The following is a 19766-nucleotide window of genomic DNA, read 5'->3' as shown; positions in this document are numbered from 1 at the left end:
TAAAATATTTAAGGTTCTAAATAACCTGAGGATAATGCCATGCAAAGGGTTGTTAATTGTTGTGGCTCTCTTTTCGTAGTAATTCGCGTTCATTCGTTTATTCCTCGCCTTTCTTGTTTTTCTCCTGTTTTTGATCCTTCATGTCCCTAATCCACCATCCTTCCTCATCTAATGATTGTATTGTGTTGTTGGTACCTTCAGATACCTTCTCCTTTTCTGGGAGTTCCTTCCTCACCTGCTGCCTGGTTTCCCATACATTATCACCCAGAGGCTTCTTCCTGGGACTGTTTTTAGGGAAAAGGAGCAAGGTCTCTGTTTGCACCCTGGCGCACCTTTAAACAGGTGCACGGGACGCAAACAGGGACAGTGCACTCTGTTACAAAAAATGTTCTGCTCTGAGGGAACTGTGAACTCGCGCTGCCATATGGCTATCACATTTAGGGAAATACGGAGCTGCAGCTTCCAAGCCGCTCTGTGTTTCACAGGGCAGATGGCAGCCCACCTGAACTTTAATGAGGGAGAGAGATCCCCCTGCAGGTGTGTGCAGAGAGGGAATAAGCCCACCTTCCTGGTGGTGTCTCGGGTTCCCACGACTCCCCTCCACAAGGTTGCCATCAGGAGGTGCATCAGGAGGCGCACTGATAGTGTGCCACCTACTTGTGGCACACTGTGAGTGCGCCTCTTGAGGCCCTGTTTGTGCTCTCACCCCGCTCTATAATATGGCATAGGCACAGAGGCAAAGAGAGGCCTCAGGGGCGTGTAACGCAGGCGCATATGCCCACTGCACCCCAGTGGCACAATGTATAATAAGGCACCTGGTGTCGTGGTTTGGAGGAGGTTCATGGTGGCAACATCTGCCACTGGATCTAGTAAGATGCAGTCTTTGCTGTACTATTACGGTATGTCTTTTATCGGGTATCCAAACTTGCCTGTGTTCTCCTCATCCTTTGCAGCTCGTTCAGTGCCTTAGCATAGTCCTGCCAATGAATCTTCCTGTACCACTGAATACAGCCCAAGGGGGAACTGCACCTCTAAGTCCCCTCCCTATCCATCCTTGAGAAGGCACAGCGAGTGAGTAGATCCTCGACTTATTCAAGGATCCCTGTCTTGTGTACACAACAGGAACCCGACAATCTATTGACAAGTAAGTATATGCATATGAATGTGTAATTTAGACAGATTCCCATTGTACGAGTACCTGTACATTGTTCGATTCTATTTATTATATATCTTGTATTTCCAATGACGTCAGTTCCAGTGATAACACTCATGATGCCAGTGCATGTTGGTTGTGCCACTAACTCCTTGCACTTTTTAAAATAATGTTTGCCTCATATACTGAATGCAAAGAAAACGAGATATGACATGAAACTCACACATGACTGAAACAATTTGTGAGCTCCAGTAAAACAGCTGAGATGCCTGTTAGCCTTATGCCCAGTCAGACCTGGGGTACCTAGCCAGATTTGTGCCCAGTGAGTGGTGTGTGAGGAGTTTGTTAGACTAGTACCAAATAACTGAGACTTGGTGGCACCTGCGTTTTTTGCTTGTCACTTAACAGCGCTGTCCAAGGTCCAGGCCAGGGCACATGAACCCATCTTTACAATGACACAAAACTATCTATACCATGAGCCTCAGCGTGCAAAGTATTGTTAGTTAAAAATCGGTTCCTGGTTAAAGGAATCACACATGACATGATATGGAACAATGTGGCTTCTATATATCCTTTTAAGGGTTTGGAAACATTTGCATTTAGGGTATGCTCGATGTTCTTTTATTACCAGGACTTTAAGCTGTGTGGTTCCCCGCTACTTTTGGGTATATTGTCCTGGTTGGTCTTTCTTTATTAATTAAAGTTACACTGTGACACACTTTATCCATTGCTTTGTGTTTTTTGATGCATTTATGTTATGCTGGGTGCTTAAGTATGCATTTTAGTCGTTTAAATGTTTTTGTATTTTTCCAATATTTGACTATGAGGGGCCTGTATTTGTAAATGTGTTCCTTATATATTGTCTCTTTATTTGTAGCCAAGCCTTGTTTTTATGTTCCTATTGAACACCGAGATGGCCCGTGCCTCGGCAAAGCTGGAAAAACTCAGACACAAGTAATGCAGGGCGAGTCTTAACCTAGAGATGGTATGTTACACGCCAGTACTTAAATAACGAAACAAAGATTTAGAGATTGCATAGCGCTACACCAAGAAAGACGACATTTTAAAAAGCGACACTGGCATGCCACCTAGTGGTGTTTGTAGGGACAGCGGCGCAAGCGAGTCTTAGGAACAAGTGAAATGGCTGGGATGCAGACTTTTGAGATGTTGCGCACAGTTAGTATCTTGCTTGGCTAAGAGTACATCACACAAAGATACTCGCAAACAAAAACTACAACAAATACACAATAAGAACCTACATATGTCCTATTGCTTATGATATAATGTTATCCAGTTTACCATTAAATAGTAAAGTATGGAGCACTAAAGAAAAGAGAAGATACTCAGGAGAAACTAAACACCATTAAGGAAAGGCACACTGGACTAGGAGACACATAAAAGAAAGTTAACATGAAATCATTGGAAGTCAGAGCCATATTTAGCTGGTGCATAACAAATTAATAACATTCCATGTCATTCACTGGGAAGCGGGGCCAATTTTTGCCTTGATGACGCCATCTTAAAAATGCAAAACATATGTTGGGTTGATATTCAATTGATGAGATGTGAAATTGATTACTGAATAATTAAATTAACAAGCATTTATAAAAAAAAGTTGTAACAAGGACACTGAGCAAAATGAATAAAAGAAATCGGATTAAACTGGACTACTGAAAACTCAAATATGGTCTGTGGGGAATCTGTAAGAAATATATGTGTCTCCCTGTCAATTTACTTTTGACTTGGAAACGTGTATTTAGGTAGCAAAAGTGCTTACTTGATTGGCTCAAAATCAGGTTAAATCCCAACGATATCAACCATGCTCTATCCAAAGCTGTGGGGTCATGCTGTAAGGCTGAAATCCCGTAGGAGCTCAAAGAATGGGGAAGGGTTATGCAAACAAGGCACAGTTGCATCTCCAGAAGTCCTTATGCATCTCCAAATACATAAAACCTTAAAGAGAATTGAAAAAATAGCCTAACAGCACATGTCCTTTGTGAGTTATCCAGCCCCTGGACTCCTCGGAGGGGTTTGCCTCAATCAATCGTCCTTGCAAGGAAGAATATTTGCGCACTGTGGGCCCGATTCACAAAGGTAAAGTTAGACGAAAGTCTAACTTTACGACTTTCAGTATTCACAAAGGGCATTTACAAGTAGTACAAGCTGATCTTTGCAACCTCAATTACTCTTCATCTTCCTGCTCGACATCAGCAGAATGTTAACCATACTTGATGTCCCAACGTATTACAAATCCTTGATCAAGTTATTTACCGCACAAGAGACTACAGTGTCCCATTTATGCATTACAACGTGGAATTTTAGGGGCAGATGTATCAAGATTCCGATTTGCGAATTCTAAATAGCGTTTTTTTGCGATTCGCTATTTAGAATTCGCAAAATGGAATGTATGTACAAAATCGCAATTTTTTAGCGATTCCTTATTATTCTTTATTTGCGAATTCGCAAATAAGGAATAATTTCCAATGCATTCCTATGGGCCAGGAGGCCCATAGGAATGATAGTGCAATAATTCTCAAATTGCGAATTCGCAATTTGCTAATCGCAATTTGAGAATTATTTCAAGGGTGCAGGGGGTATCTCAAAGACACCTTGCTGCACCCCTGAAATTTACATGTGTGTGCATGTAGCCCGCATACATGCCCTATGGGCATGTATGCGCCTCACATGCCACCCTTACAAATGCCAAATAGGGCATTTTTAAAAGAGAGTAACATTTCAGTCTACATTCTGATTGGTTAGTGATTGCTTTGCCCTAAGGGTTGCTGAGGAAGGATACATTATAAGAAGAGGTCATGTCCTCTAGAAATTTGGCCATGGAACTATCCTGTGACGGTAATGTAATATGGCTTCGGACAGGTTAGTGGCATTTTGATTGGAGGATAGACTTTTTGACATGGTGCATAAAGACACATATTAAGTGTGAGCCAGTTACAGCCAAGCCATAAGTGTAGTGTGTAAGATACTGCATACTCTGTCTTGTTAGTGATAAGTTATACATTTTTGCAACGACTTCACTCGCTCATAAAGAACATATATTATAGAGCTGTGGCAGAAGGTTGCTTTAAGTGTTGCAATTTGCTATGTTTATCCAGGGTTTTTATTTGACTGACTTTGACTAATGGCAATGCAGAAAACTTAGCTACACCAACACAATTAGCTACGCTCTTTTTACCATAATCATCTAATATGCCAAAGCATAAAACAAGTACAAGAATAAACATAAATGGTTGATTAAAAACCATAGCCGCTTTGTATTGGAACAAAAGTTGCTTCATGCGCTTCACTGAGCTGTTGTGTATTTGCTTAGTGGTTATTATACCAATAATTAGCACCCTTTTCTATGTAGCGCTCATTACTGTAGTTTTGTATTTTCAGAGCACTTCAATGACACAACTCATTAGTACTCATTGTATCCGCTTTGGGAGAATTGAAAACAGTGTCAGCTCTACTGAATTTGTAACTTTTACAGAGGCCGTCCCCAAAGGGGGCCTCACGGGCCGTCGCCATAGCAACCGCCGGTGACCCTAAATAACCAGTTTGGGCGCAAGAGCCCACCCAAAGGCAAAGGAGGGGGCTCGCCCCGCACCCACCCCACAAGAGATGGAGCGCTGAAAAGGGCAGAGAAACAACGGCCAATGGAGGAGGCCAGGTATCTTTTAAACACCCCAATGGAGGAAACCACCGCCGGCCAAGAGGGACAGTGGGGGGGGGGGATAAAAGGGCACTGTTCCCAAGCACAGCTCACTTCTTTCACCTCGGGGAGTTGGAGAGCGGTGTGCACAAGGAACTTATCAAGACCCACTGACCCACACCTAAGCAATAGCAGTTTTGCAGTGCCAGACGGCAGGCGAAGAGGATAACAGGGGGTACATGTGTTGGTTATGGAGGCGCGAGGGCGGTGTGTAGGAGGAGGGCCACTCATTTGGGAATGCCAAACGGCAGGGTGAGTAGGCCGGGAAAGGGGGTAGCAAACAGAGTCCGCACTCGCAGCCCAGATCTGCCGGAATGGCAGGGCACACAAGAGACAAACAAGACAGCGAGTTGGGGGAGGGGGGGCGCTAGGTGACGCACAAGCAAAATGGCAGCACTAATGAGAGGCTGTTGCTGCTTGGCACCTTGATCCTGCCATTAATCCTGCCCATGCATTCCTAGTTTTCCTGCGACGTCGCCATGAAGGTTGAGACCCCCTGCCTGGTCGGTGCAAATTTGAGGCTGGTGGCGTGCTGCTGAAGCTCCCTACGACGCCAATCTGGTGCCGTATCTGGAGAGCCCTGCCTTGCATGGAGCTCCTGCCAGGACCAACCCCGGCACTCGAGTACCACGGCGCCCACGTGACGACTGGGGCCCGACTTGGCGGCGGTGTAAGACGGGGCCGATCAACTCCACAGGGGTGAGTGTTCCTTATACTGCCCCGACATGTGCTGCATTGCAACCTCCCCTACCTGAAGTGCCGGTGACTGACCAAGAACAGCAAATCCTCATAGCGGCTCCTGGCGATTGGCCTTCCCCGCTCCGCTGCACTGAGCTACTGTTCGACTGCGCAGTCATAGATCCTGCTGGCGGCGTGGCGGTGTAGTGCACAGCACGGATTGAAGCCTCCCAAGCCTGGAGAGGATCGGCCCACAACACCTTACAGCTGCTGCGCCACTCCACTGCCCCATTGCTGTCCCGACACACGGAGGTGTGCTCGCCAACGCCCAGGGCTGCCACGCTAACGTCTCTACAGCAGTCCAGTGGTGGGCCCCAGCGGGGTGTGTGAGGTGAACAGCGGGGGACCAAAAGGGGGTGGTGATGGACGGAGCATCTGAACCAATCAAACACTCACACCCAGTCAACAGATCTGGGTTTAATCCATCACCGTTCTTTAGCCCACTCTGCCACCCCAGTTCAGACATGGCCATATGCAAATCAGCCTGACCTTGTGCCTCCTGGGAACAGTCCATCCCATCGTCCTGTTACTCTGGGGGTGGGGAGGAACAGTGCAAGCACCTAAAAGTTCCCTACAGAGGGCGTTCCCCCTTTGACTCATACTACGAAATGGTCTGCAGATGTTTTCTTTGGTTCATGGTTTTCTTTGGGGAGGGGGGAGGGACTGCAATTTCTGGCATGTTTGGGATGCTTCAGTGGGAGGGGGGCATGGGACTGTTTATGAATGTTTCCTTAACACACGCAACATACAGTGATAGACAGACAAAATCTAGCGCATATATCTTCATTGCAGAAGTAGGTACAACACACCAACGAACATCAGATTGCACATCACCGCACGGCTAATTCGACACCTCCTCAACACCTAAATGTCCTCACCTGGAACGTCAGATGGCTGGGAGAACCGAGGAAAAGGTGTAGGGTCCTGGCATACCTGGACTGGCACAGGGCACAGGTCGTAATGCTGCAAGAAACCCAACACAATCCCCATCACCCCAACACCTTTGCATCCAAGTGGGCAGATCATAGAACATTCTCATCATACTCTTCATACTGCAGAGGGACAGCCATCCTCATAAAAAACGAACCCCCCTTTGTAGTGGCCGGGACAACACAAGGTCAGCAGGGGCGTTACTTCATTGTATGGGGCAGATTGGGCCCTGTATCGGTCATTTTAGCTTTCTTTTATGGGCCTAAAGGAAGAGTCACCGGAATCCTTTGCTGCACTGTGGCGGAAAAATACAGAGATCGGTCCTACACACATTATATGGGGGGGGGGCTTCAATGTTGCCCTTAACCCTGCCGCAGACAGGTCCAATCTCATGCCGCACCATTACAATAGGTCTCAAAAAACGCTGCAAGACATATTGACTGACAATGAGTTGATAGCTGCTGTCAAGACTTAGTACCTGGAATTCCGGAATTCCGAAGGGATGTTTGACTGAAGGTTCGAAGCTAATCTCCCAACTCCCCTGAACCAGATCTCTCTGGTCTCAGAGGCGAGGGAGAAAGGGGAAGTGGAAGAAAAAACAGAGAGACTGCCACACTGGTGTCTTCACCTCTTCTTCTTCTTCTGAGATGAAAGCACACCTGAAATAGTTAGCAAACAATTATTATGTTCTTACAACACTTGGCCCCTAGTTATATTTACATATCACTTAACTCATAACCCCTAATTACCTGAATGAGCGTGAACATTTGCCTCTCTCTGAAATTACTAGGATAGACTTTCCTAGAGCTGAGACTCAATGTGATAACGGAATTATGTACTTCAAGTAAGTTCACTGAAGCAGGATTAAAGGTGGTAAGCAAAAAAATATATATATATATATTTCTATCTACATCTGGAAACTAAATTGTAGAAGTCCACAGGTTACTACTGAATCCACAGAAACAAACTAGGAATCTTTCTGAAGACAAATCCTGTGAGGCGCTAAAGAACAAAGTCTGGAGGAGAGCGCCAAGAAAAAACAAAGTCAGTTCCTTTAGTAATGCCAGTTCCTCATAGACTTGATATGGGTAAATTCAGATATGAGGCAATGACTTTTCCCTGGACTGAAATAACCCAGAAAGTAACGTTGGTTCCTGGCTGCTTGTAAATACCCACACGCTGATGCCAGAACCGAAATACTGGAATGATCTTGCCAGGAATGTTGACAGGAGATTAACTGGATCTCTCGGGGTTTTAAATTCGGACTAAAGGACTCCTTAACATCCGCCGTAGATGACTCGCAGGGGAGACTGGTTACTGGAAACACCAGCAGAAAATCACCCTCGGAGCTCTGGAGGACGCTTACGGGAGTTGAAGAGTTAAATTCTCCCTCGGAGCTCTGGAGGACAATTACGGGAGTCGGAGGAGTATCGAGGAATGGGAAAGAACGGGAGACAAATTCAACCGCGAGGAAAGGCGGTTCTGAAGAGAGAGAGAGAGCACGGAGCAACCGCCTCTCAGAATTAATCAGTTGAAGTGCGCCATAGAACGCTCGCTCGCGCTCCAAGTAGAACTGGACAGAGCGAGTAGTAAACACTAGAGCGCAAATCGAATTAGCGTTCTAAGTTGCCGGAAACTGCTTTGTTCATCTTGGAACGAAATTTCGCCACTAACTGAACCCAACTGGCAGGGTGATCAGAAATCTTGGCCCCCTTAAGGATCTTGCTGGGAGATATTGAGGGTGGTTTTTGAGTGGAAACAACACCATTCCTGACAGTACCCCCCACCAAAACCCCCTCCCTAGGCTTCTGTGGATGAGTTTTATGGAATTCCCTCACCAATCTAGGGGCATGAACGTTTGAACTGGGTTCCCAAGACCTTTCCTCAGGACCATAACCCTTCCAATCTACCCAATAAAACACCTGACCTTTCTTAATCTTGGAGTCTAGAATTCTCTTGACCTCAAATTCTTCAGCTGATTGAACCAGAATTGGGGCTGGTGGAAGTACCTTACGCAAATTTGGTGGATTTCGTCGTATCAAAGACACATGAAAGGCTGGATGAATCTTTAAGGTTTTAGGCAAACTTAACCTAACACTCACTGGATTTATCATTTGAACCACAGGATAAGGACCCACAAATCTAGGTTGAAACTTTCGGTTTCCTCTCAATCGCATATGACGAGTTGAGACCCAAACTTGATCCCCAGGTTCAAAAACTGGTCCCTCCTTACGACTCTTGTCTGCCTGACATTTGTAAGCTGCTTTTGTCTTAACTAGATTCTCAGAAGCTAACTGGTATGCCTGTTGCAATTTCTGAACTATCTCCCCTGCGGCCGGAACATCTACTTCTTCATGACCCACCAACATATTGGGATGTCTGCCATAATTTAGGAAGAAAGGGGAGAAGCCTGTAGCTGAGTGTACTGAGTTATTGTACGCAAACTCAGCAGTACTAAGTAAGGAAGGCCATTCGCCAGCTTGCTCCAACAGGTACAATCGAAGATATTGTTCTAGGTCTTGATTAACCCTCTCAGTCTGCCCTTCAGTTTCTGGGTGGTAACTGGTGGGCAAACGAGCGTCAACTCCCAACCCTTTCAAAAAGGATCTCCAGAAATGAGATACAAATTGTGATCCTTGATCTGAAATGACCACCTTAGGAATTCCATGCAATTTTACCACATGTTGAACAAACAAAGTAGCCAATTGCGTGGCATTTGGAAGACCTTTTAGGGGGTCAAAGTGACTCATCTTGGTAAAATGATCAACCACCACCCAAATGACTGAATTCCCTTGACTAGATGGCAACTCCACAATACAATCCATGAACACAGTATGCCATGGATAAGGGGGAACTGGTAAAGGCATGAGAAGACCCTGTGATGGTTGTCTGAGACTTTTCCCCTTTAAACATTGTTCGCAAGTGGCAACATAGTGTCTCAACTGAGCGTCCATGCCAGGCCGATCAAAATTTCGTTTCAACATCTCCAAAGTCTTGGTTACGCCCTTGTGCCCATCCAATTGCTGATTGTGAAACAAACCAATGGTCTCTTCTTGTAACTTTGCTCCCGGAACAAATATTTTCCCTTGAATAAACGGCTTCCCTTCCTTCACAGTTCGATCTGGTCCCTCAAATTCCCGATTTAAGTAGTTCTCTTTCAGAAATTCTTCCTTGATTCTTCCTTCCAACTCATCTACCACAGAAGCTGCCACAATTTTTTCCTTGGGAATGATAAACTCTTCTGACTTGGACTCCGGTTTTACTTCTGAATCCTCATCTGGATTCAAACGAGAAAGTGCGTCTGGCTTTCCGTTCACAACCCTAGGCATGTAAGTTAATACAAAGTCATAATCTGCAAAGAAAAGAGACCATCTAAGTTGCCGTGGGGTCAAGGTTCAAGCAGATTTAAAAAACTGCAAATTCTGATGATCAGAAAATACCGTGACCACATGTCTTGCTCCCAATAAATAATGGCGCCATTCTTGGAACGCTTCCTTCACTGCTAATAGCTCCCTGTCAGCAATGGGGTAGTTGATCTCTGCTGGAGATAACTTTCGAGAATGATAAGCCACTGGATGGAGCTGTCCTGTGCTCTTGTAACGCTGCGAAAGTACACCTCCAATGGCCCAATTGGATGCATCTGCTTCACCAAAAAATGGTTCCTTAGGATCTGGATGCTGAAGAATTGGTGCTGAGGTAAAGGATTCCTTCAGAAATTGAAATGCTTCCTCAGTATATGGTCCCCACACAAATTTTTCGTTCTTTCTGAGCAAACGTGTGATTGGACTCACCTTTTCAGAAAAGTTTTGGATGAAGCGTTGATAGAAGTTGGCAAACCCCAAAAAGCTTTTAATTTCTTTTACAGATCTTGGTGTGGGCCAATCCTTGATTGCCTTTAATTTTGAGTCATCCATGGACACTCCCTGAGGAGAAAGAATGAAACCCAAAAATTCTACTCTGGATGAGTGAAATACACATTTCTCTAGCTTGACAAAAAGTTGATTCTCCATCAAACACTTCAGGATTGCTCGTACATGAAAAACATGTTCTTCAATATCTTTGGAAAAAATCAAAATATCGTCTATGTATACTACAGCGAACCGATCCAAAAACTCTCGAAGAATGTCATTTACGAAGTGCTGGAAGGCAGCGGGAGCATTGCACAGACCAAAAGGCATCACCTGGTACTCAAATAATCTAAATCTAGTCCGGAACGCCGTTTTCCACTCGTCCCCTCCTGCCATCCGCACCAAATGATAAGCCCCTCTAAGATCTAATTTGGTATAGATGTGGGCATCCTTCACCTGATCCAGAAGCTCGGAAATGAGCGGTAATGGGTATCGATTCTTCTTAGTGACCAGATTTAAAGCCCTATAGTCTATGCAGGTTCTCAAACTCTTGTCCTTCTTGGGAATAAAAAAAAGAGGAGTGGAGACTGGAGACTGAGAAGGTCTAATGAAACCACTTGCAAAATTCTGATCAAGATATTCCTTCAGGTGTTGATTCTCGGACTCAGAAAGGGCATAGATCCGACTACAAGGCAAAGTCGCTCCAGGCTCTAACTCAATCCTGCAATCATACTCCCGATGAGGAGGGAGTTTAATTGCTTCTTTTTCATCAAAAAACGATTTGAAGTCTTGATATTCCTTCGGAATTTCGGGGATTTCCACTGTACAAATCATCTGAGGTTGATTTGCCAAACAATAAGAGTTCAACGATCCATTTTCCTTAGGAATTGGATCAAAACAATGTTCTAGGCAATATTCTGAACTTAACTCTACAGTGCGCTTAGCCCAATCAATCTTGGGATTGTGCTCGGTGAGCCAGGGCAGCCCCAGGATCAGTTGAAATTGTGGGGCATCAATAAGATTGAAGCTAATGCAACTTCGATGTTCTCCAGGACCCAAAACGGTGATTTCCTCAGTGTCAAAAGAAATTGGACCGGAAGAAAGAGGGGTACCATCAACTGCTCGTACTGGTTCTGGTTTGGACTTTTTAACAAACTGAATGCCCAGACTTCTAGCGAACAAGAGATCACAAAAATTACCCGTAGCTCCAGAATCAATCATGATAGCCACCGTAGCGAATCTTGCTTTTCCAAAAGAAATTTGACATGAGAGAGTGAGATGCGGAGCAGAGGACTGCAAGGTATTGGCTAAACTTTGCGGATTGGGAGTTGTCTTCGAGTCAGCTTCCACCAGAGCAACTCCGTCTACTGGTGGAGCCTGTCTTTTACCCATGGCGCAGTCTTTGGGCGTCAAGGACACTCTTTCAAAAAATGGCCGGAACCACCACAATACATGCACAACTTCCCAACTCGTCTTTTTTCTCTTTCTTCTTTGCTGAGCGGTCCTCGGACTGTGCCAATCTGCATTGGTTCTTCTACTGAAGCCTCTTCCTTAGTCTTTCCCAAATCTGAACGCATTAGGTCAAACCTTGGTGGAATTGGTCGAGTTTCCTTCCGACGCTCTGAACGTCTTTCAGTAAGTCTCTGATCAATTTGAAGAACTAAGGTAATCAATTCAGATACTTCAGTTGGCCTCTTGGGAATCTGAGCCAAACCATCCTTTAATTCGTCCCTCAGACCTCGGTAGAAGATGGCTGCTCTTTTGGCCTCAGGCCATTTTGTTTCCACAATCAATTTATTATACTGAGCTAGATAGGCAACTAACTCTCTGTTCCCCTGCTTCAAATCCAACAGCTCGTTGTCAGTTGACTGGGAAATTGCTCTCCGATCAAAAATTCGCAAAAATTCAGTCTTGAAATTTTCAAAATTATATAACACTGGATCATTGGTGGACACCAAGGGCATGGACCACGCTGCGGCATCTCCACTCAAGTAAGACAGCATGAACGCCACTTTGGATTGGTCCTCTTTAAAAATTATGGGCTTACACAGGAAATGTAACGAACATTGAGTGACAAATACCTGAGCCTTATACGGGTCTCCCTGAAACCTCTCTGGTGGGGCCAATGGAATGGTAGGAGACATGGCATGCACAACCTGAGTGGTAAGTTCGGAGAAAGAAGGGGAAGGACTAAAGGTTTGAGATCTCTGACCCCCAAAATTAAGACTGGGACTAATTGAGAGTTCATTGAGTCGTTGACGCAGATAACTAGTCTCCTGATTGGATTTTCTAATCTCCTCTCTAATCTCACTCAACTGTTTCTGTAAACCTTCCAAGACTGAACCCAAGGCCTTTAAATATAAACCTTCAGCCATAACGCCCAGACGGAAGGCAACTGCGGGCACTTCAATCTGTCAAGACTTAGTACCTGGAATTCCGGAATTCTGTAGGGACGTTTGACTGAAGGTTCGAAGCTAATCTCCCAACTCCCCTACTCCCCTGAACCAGATCTCTCTGGTCTCAGAGGCGAGAGGGAAAGGGGAAGTGGAAGAAAAAACTGAGAGACTGCCACACTGGTGTCTTCACCTCTTCTTCTTCTTCTGAGATGAAAGCACACCTGAAATAGTTAGCAAACAATTACTACGTTCTTACAACACTTGGCCCCTGGATATATTTACATATCACTTAACTCATAACCCCTAATTACCTGAATGAGCGTGAACATTTGCCTCTCTCTGAAATTACTAGGATAGACTTTCCTAGAGCTGAGACTCAATGTGATAAAGGAATTATGAACTTCAAGTAAGTTCACTGAAGCAGGATTAAAGGTGGTAAGCAAAAATATATATATATATATATATATATATATTTCTATCTACATCTGGAAACTGAATTGTAGAAGTCCGCAGGTTACTAATGAATCCACAGAAACAAACTAGGAATCTTTCTGAAGACAAATCCTGTGAGGCGCTAAAGAACAAAGTCTGGAGGAGAGCGCCAAGAAAAAACAAAGTCAGTTCCTTTAGTAATGCCAGTTCCTCATAGACTTGATATGGGTAAGTTCAGATATGAGGCAATTACTTTTCCCTGGACTGAAATAACCCAGAAAGTAACGTTGGTTCCTGGCTGCTTGTAAATACCCACACGCTGATGCCAGAACCGAAATAATGGAATGATCTTACCAGGAATGTTGACAGGAGATTAACTGGATCTCTTGGGGGTTTTAAATTCGGACTGAAGGACTCCTTAACATCCGCCAAAGATGACTCGCAGGGGAGACTGGTTACTGGAAACACCAGCAGAAAATCACCCTCGGAGCTCTGGAGGACGCTTACGGGAGTTGAAGAGTTAAATTCTCCCTCGGAGCTCTGGAGGACAATTGCGGAAGTCGGAGGAGTATCGAGAAATGGGAAAGAACGGGAGACAAATTCAACCGCGAGGAAAGGCGGTTCTGAAGGGAGAGAGAGAGCACGGAGCAACCGCCTCTCAGAATTAATCAGTTGAAGTGCGCCATAGAACGCTCGCTCGCGCTCCAAGTAGAACTGGACAGAGCGAGGAGTAAACACTAGAGCGCAAATCGAATTAGCGTTCTAAGGCGCCGGAAACTGCTTCGTTCATCTTGGAACGAAATTTCGCCACTAACTGAACCCAACTGGCAGGGTGATCAGAAATCTTGGCCCCCTTAAGGATCTTGCTGGGAGATATTGAGGGCGGATTTTGAGCAGAAACAACACCATTCCTGACAGCTGCATGGCGCCATACACATCCAAACACCGCCGAAGGAACACACTTCACAGCACACTCTGCATCATGGGCCAGATTGGATTATTGTCTCCTTTCCTGGGGTCTCGGCCCATCGATTAAAGTTGTTACACAACTTGCACATACATATTCTGATCACTCACCTGTGATATTATCGCATACTCCTCCGGGACATGATCTCTCACATAGCTTTGGAGATTATCACCCTTCATACTGCTAGACGCAGCCTTTCGCGAAGAACTTGAGCAAGAAATTGCTGATTTCTTTCAGAGGAATCGCAGCTCTATCGAGAGTGTCGAAACGATATGGTAGGCCTTCAAGGTCACAATTCAGGGATTTTGCATTTCCAAAAGTTTTGGAGTCTTAAGGGACATCTACTGTACTTTACAGAAACTAGAGTAGGAGCTAAAAAGTATAGAGGCTAGTCTCTCCCGAGGAGCTGGCGGACGGGCTCAAAGTGAGCTCCGAAATAAGCTCTCAGAATAAACCACCACAGCAGACTGGGAGACGAAATTCAGAGGGAAGTATTGGGTGGCCCATTAGTATGGTGAGGGAGAACGCCCTGGCAGGGCTTTGGCGGAGACCATACGAAAACCTTGCTTCTCTAACTATGTCCTGGAGGTTGGGGGTCCGGGGGGAGGTGATATGCAGAGACTCGGAGGACATACTTAATACATTTACCACACACTACTCCAAGTTATATACCTCGGGCAGACGGGATACCCTTGACCTAGACAACTTTCTTGCGGATGTGGCCCTGGGTTGGCTGGGCGACTCGCAGAGGGAGTTCCTGTGTGCCCCATTTGAACTGGATGAAATACGGGAAGCAATCATGCAAATGAAGTCTGGAAAGGCCCCTGGTCTGGACGGACTCCCAATTGACTTCTATAAGGCTTACATTGACCAATTAGCTCCCATCCTCCGGGAGGTATATGAAGATGCCCTAGAGCAAGATACGCCCCCCCGTCAATGAGAGAGGCCCTCATCATCTCCTTGCTTAAACCTGGGAAGTCGGCCTCCCACTGCCACTCGTACAGGCCATTGTCCCTCATCAACTGTGACACCAAAATTCTGGCGAAGGTCCTCGCCAACAGGCTGAATCTGCTCATGGAAAAGCTCGCCCTCCCTGACCAGTCGGGATTCATTCTTGGGCGTTCGACTACACATAACTTACACACTTGTTTCTCCATATTGCCCAATGTTGACCCCAGCCTGGCCCTGGCGGCTGTCTTTTTAGATGCCACCAATGCTTTCGATTCTGTTGAGTAGGATTATCTACTGGGGGTATTGCAGCGACTGGGTGCCCTCCACTTTTCCTTTCATGGATCCGTTTACTTTACCACCTCCCTACTGCTAAAGTCATGATCAATGGTCGACTGTCTCCAGCTTTTCCTATAACCAGAGGTACCAGTCAGGGGTGTCCGTTTTCCCCCCTGCTCTTCTCCCTTGTGACCGAGCCTTTGGCGGCTAAGATTTGACAGTCACCAGGACAATGCCCAACGCTTTAGCCTGCGCCAAATACTAATTTCCCCATATGCTGACGACATCACCCTATATGTTCGGGATCCACAGCACAACATAAATCCACTACTTCGTGAATTTATTGTCTTTGGGAAACTTTCTGGGATTAACATTAATTGGTAGAAATCGCAAGTGCTTCCCCTTACACCTGCTGCTACACAATTCTCCCTAGACTTCCCACTCGAATGGTGTAACTCTGACTTACGCTACCTGGGGGTATGCATCACTAGAGATCGGGAGGAACTAATGTGCCTCAACTACGGTGTCGCACTAGAGTGTATCGTGAGCTGTGTCAACCGATGGAATTCTCTCCGCTATCTATGGCAGGACGGGTTTCCCTAATAAAACTGGTTGTTCTCCCACGGTTACTGTACTTATTCCTTGACATCCCATACCACCCAGGCAGGCATTTCTTCAAGGCGCTGCGATCCAAAATTATCAGGTTGATATGGGGGTGGGGGGGGGGGGGGGGAGGCAAACAGCTGAGACTGCAGTGGAAAACACTAACTAGGCTCTATGCCGTGGGAGGCTTTGATGTCCCAGACTTTGATCTATATTACACTTGCGCTCAGGGACACTATGCTTATTTTTGGTTCCACCCACCCGCATACATGCCACAGATAGCAGCAGAACAGGGGCTAGCAGACCCAGTCCCCCTTACAGGTATGGTTTTTGACGCCTGGCGCCATATTCTTACGTTACTACGCAGCGCGTTGCTTTACTCCCCATTACTTCCGCTGTCATACCATCCCCACATGCCACTGCTGCAAGAGATGGGATTTCTTAAACTACTAGAGTGGACAAAAACCGCCACTTGGGGTGATCTTTATCTCAATGGAGAATTCAAATTGCTAGAGCAGATCTTCCTCGATGTGCAGCCCTCTCCATTAGAGGTATTCTTGTATGTGCTCCTAGGCAGGGTGTCCGTCACATACCCCCAACTTTCCCTCAGGAGCCCCCCACACTGGCCCCCCTACCCTTAGTCCAGCAGGCCACTTCTCCAGGTGGAGAAGTGTGGCTCAATGATTAGAGCGGCAGACCCTGATGCAGAGGTCTAGCCCGGGACCAGGGTTCAATTCCCCGCCTCGGCGGGTCTTAGGCTCAAAAATTCCACGGACCTGATAATTCTCGCCTCAGTGCCTATTCCAATCATGGAGTCCCACTCTGCAACTCTGGGCAATAGCTTGCTTAATCTCCACAGCGGCCCCCACAACGCTAAGGATGCCTGGTCTCCACCTTGGGGGTGCCCAGGAGTGGACGCCTCACAGGGAAAGCCAGGATGGGTTCCACAGCGGTATTCGTACAAGCGCCTTGAGAACCTTGCGGGTGAGTAGTGCGCTATACAAGTATCAATTTACATTTTACAGGTCATGTCGTCTCCAGACTCCACCACACCATTCACACACAGCAGGCGGTAGCTCCAAACCCCTCTCTGGATCACTGGAACACAGAGCTAGGCTCCGAGCTCACTGACGAACATTGGACTTACTGTTGCCTCCAAACGGAGCAAATATCTGCCAGCAGCCTACACCGCATCACTCACTTCAAATTCCAGCATCGTTCATATTACACCCCTGTCAAAGTGCATAAATATAAATGGAGGGACTTGGATCGATGCGACAGATGTGGTTCTGCTGGAGCAGACTTTCTCCACCTGGCATGGGACTGCCCCGCAGTTAATGATTATTGGAGACAGGACTATGAGGCTCTAGAACAAATGACAGCAGTTTCATTGGAACCTTCCCCATTAGTGGCCTTACTGACCTACACTGCATTAATAGCAAAACCCCATAGTCGCTTCCTATCTATTGTCTTGCTGATGGCTAAACGCAGGGCCGCCTGCAGATGGGGCAGAGGCAGAGCGCCGAAGTTTAAAGATTGGCTCTCAGATCTAACATATTGTCAAGAGCAATTGAGTAACTACGCAGAACTGCTCCCCTTGAGGTCCCGACCCAGGGACATTTGGGATCCCCTAAAACAATACATTAATAAAAATCCCTAGACATCTACAATTGTTTGAAATATTCTCTTTGTACACTTTGGGCCAGATGTAGGAGCCCAAATACCGGTCGGTAACTGCTGATTTCGGCCGTTACCGACCGGTATTAGGGTTTTGCTATGTAGGGGGCAGAAAATTACAGAATCGGTATATTTACCGAATCTGTAAAATTACTGATTCAGTAAAATTCGCTATTTAAGAGTCTGTAAATGGGAATTACCTACATCTAGCCCTTTCTGTCTACACTGAGCCCTCACCCTAGACATGTGCACTGCTGTGGGCTCTGGTGTTGGTCGGTAGACATTGGGGCCTGGGCACTCATTACACTAGCGATACTTGCCCCCTCACTCCTCACCCAACTATTGCCAGGAACCAGGACAGCATGACCACGTCACTTGCCTGTTTGGGAGAGGTTCATGAGCACATTTGAGCCGGGGTGATTGCTCCACTTTCATTTTGAACTCCTTCTGCATGTACTGAGCACCGTGTGTGAAATCAAACTGCATTATCTGTCTCTGAATGATTTTCATTTTGCAATGTTGTTTCATTGAAAACTAATAAAAACAAATTGAAAAGCAAAAAAAAGACAGCAAGTTGAGGCATAACTCTGGGGAGAGGCTACCCCCCCCCACACGGTTACTCCAACTGCGGGCGCAGTGCAGGGGTTATCAGTCCATCCATAGATTGCCACAGCAAGGCCTCGACTTCCATTAGCTATTTTACCACCCACCTTTGCTTCATCATGATGTATTCACGTGACAGCCGGATGCAGCATGACTGCAAAATATAGAACGCAATTCATGTATTTTAAAGCCCGAAGGTGCATATGCAACCTGGGATGCTTCAGTGGCACGCTGATTCCCAATGAATTGTCTGCTGTAGCATATGTGATGTTATGTGAATTTGAGGAGCACATGGCTCACCTGGGACAGGGGCGGCTCTAGGCTCATGGCGGCACTGGCCCTGGGCAGGGAGCGTAGGTAGGGGGCCCCTGAAGAGGGGGTCCGGGCGGGGCGGAGTGCGGAGGCAAGTGAAGAGGGGGGGGGGTCAGGGTGTATTGAAGTGGAACAGAGCCGGAGGCCGCCAAATCCCTGCCAGGGGGCCGCCACACAAATATGTATCCATCCTCAGAGGATTATTATATTAAGGATATATATTGGCGTGGTGGCCCCTGGGATTTGGTGGCCCTGTGCAGGTGCACAGCTTGCACATGCCTAAGGCCGCCCCTGCCTGGGAAGATAGCCTGGCGCTGAATAGCAGGATCGATGTGAGTCCAATCAGGGCCAAGACTAGGTGAAGAGACATGTCTTCGGTTTCTTGCAAAGTTCAAGAACAGAGACTCGTACACACATTTAACTCTTTCCCAGACTAAATAGCCCTACAACTGTTGGGAATTCTGTTATCTTTATAGCATCATTAGATGGTTAAAGATGTATTCTGTTTACTTAAGTTGGTGACAGGGATCTGAGCTGATTCTTTCCGTACTTCCCCGACTCACAAAAGGGTTTTGTACATCAGGTCAATAATGTGTGATAATTAAATGTACTTTTTAATTCAAACACAGCATAGGAGGCAAACAGCCAATAGCATGCAATGCGAGAGTAAGCATGGGCGAATTTTGCGGATCTCGCGTTCGCGAATTTTGCGGATTTGCGGATTCGCAATCCGCAAAATCCGCGAATTCCCGCGAATTTGCGGATTTTTTTTTTTTTTTGTGTTCGCCCGTGTTTCTGCCAGTTCGCGAGGGTTTTTACAATTTCGCAATTTGCGAACTTACCTGTCGGGTCGCAAGTTTTGCGAACTTGTTGTTTCTACGTGTCCAGCCTGTTTGGGACACTCTTCTTCATCACTGCCACTCTCTGTCACCACTGCCACTCTCTGACTACTCATGCCACCCTCTGGCCCACCCATGCCACCCTCTGTTTCATCACCACACCCTCTGGTTGTCCAGTGTACATTATTTTCGGCAAAGCAAAGCACACCTTCCCTGCCTCAAGTGACCTGAATTAATTTGGGGCTGATTAATGTGTCACAGAATATTTTTTTAGCTGGCACCTGCTTCCTTAGTGCGCCCTGATTAGTGATCTTTTGCACTTGCTAAGT

The sequence above is a fragment of the Lissotriton vulgaris genome, chromosome 1_1 (genome assembly GCF_964263255.1).
Source record: "Lissotriton vulgaris chromosome 1_1, aLisVul1.2, whole genome shotgun sequence".
Lineage (NCBI taxonomy): Eukaryota > Metazoa > Chordata > Amphibia > Caudata > Salamandridae > Lissotriton > Lissotriton vulgaris.
This window is presented reverse-complemented; position numbering follows the sequence as displayed.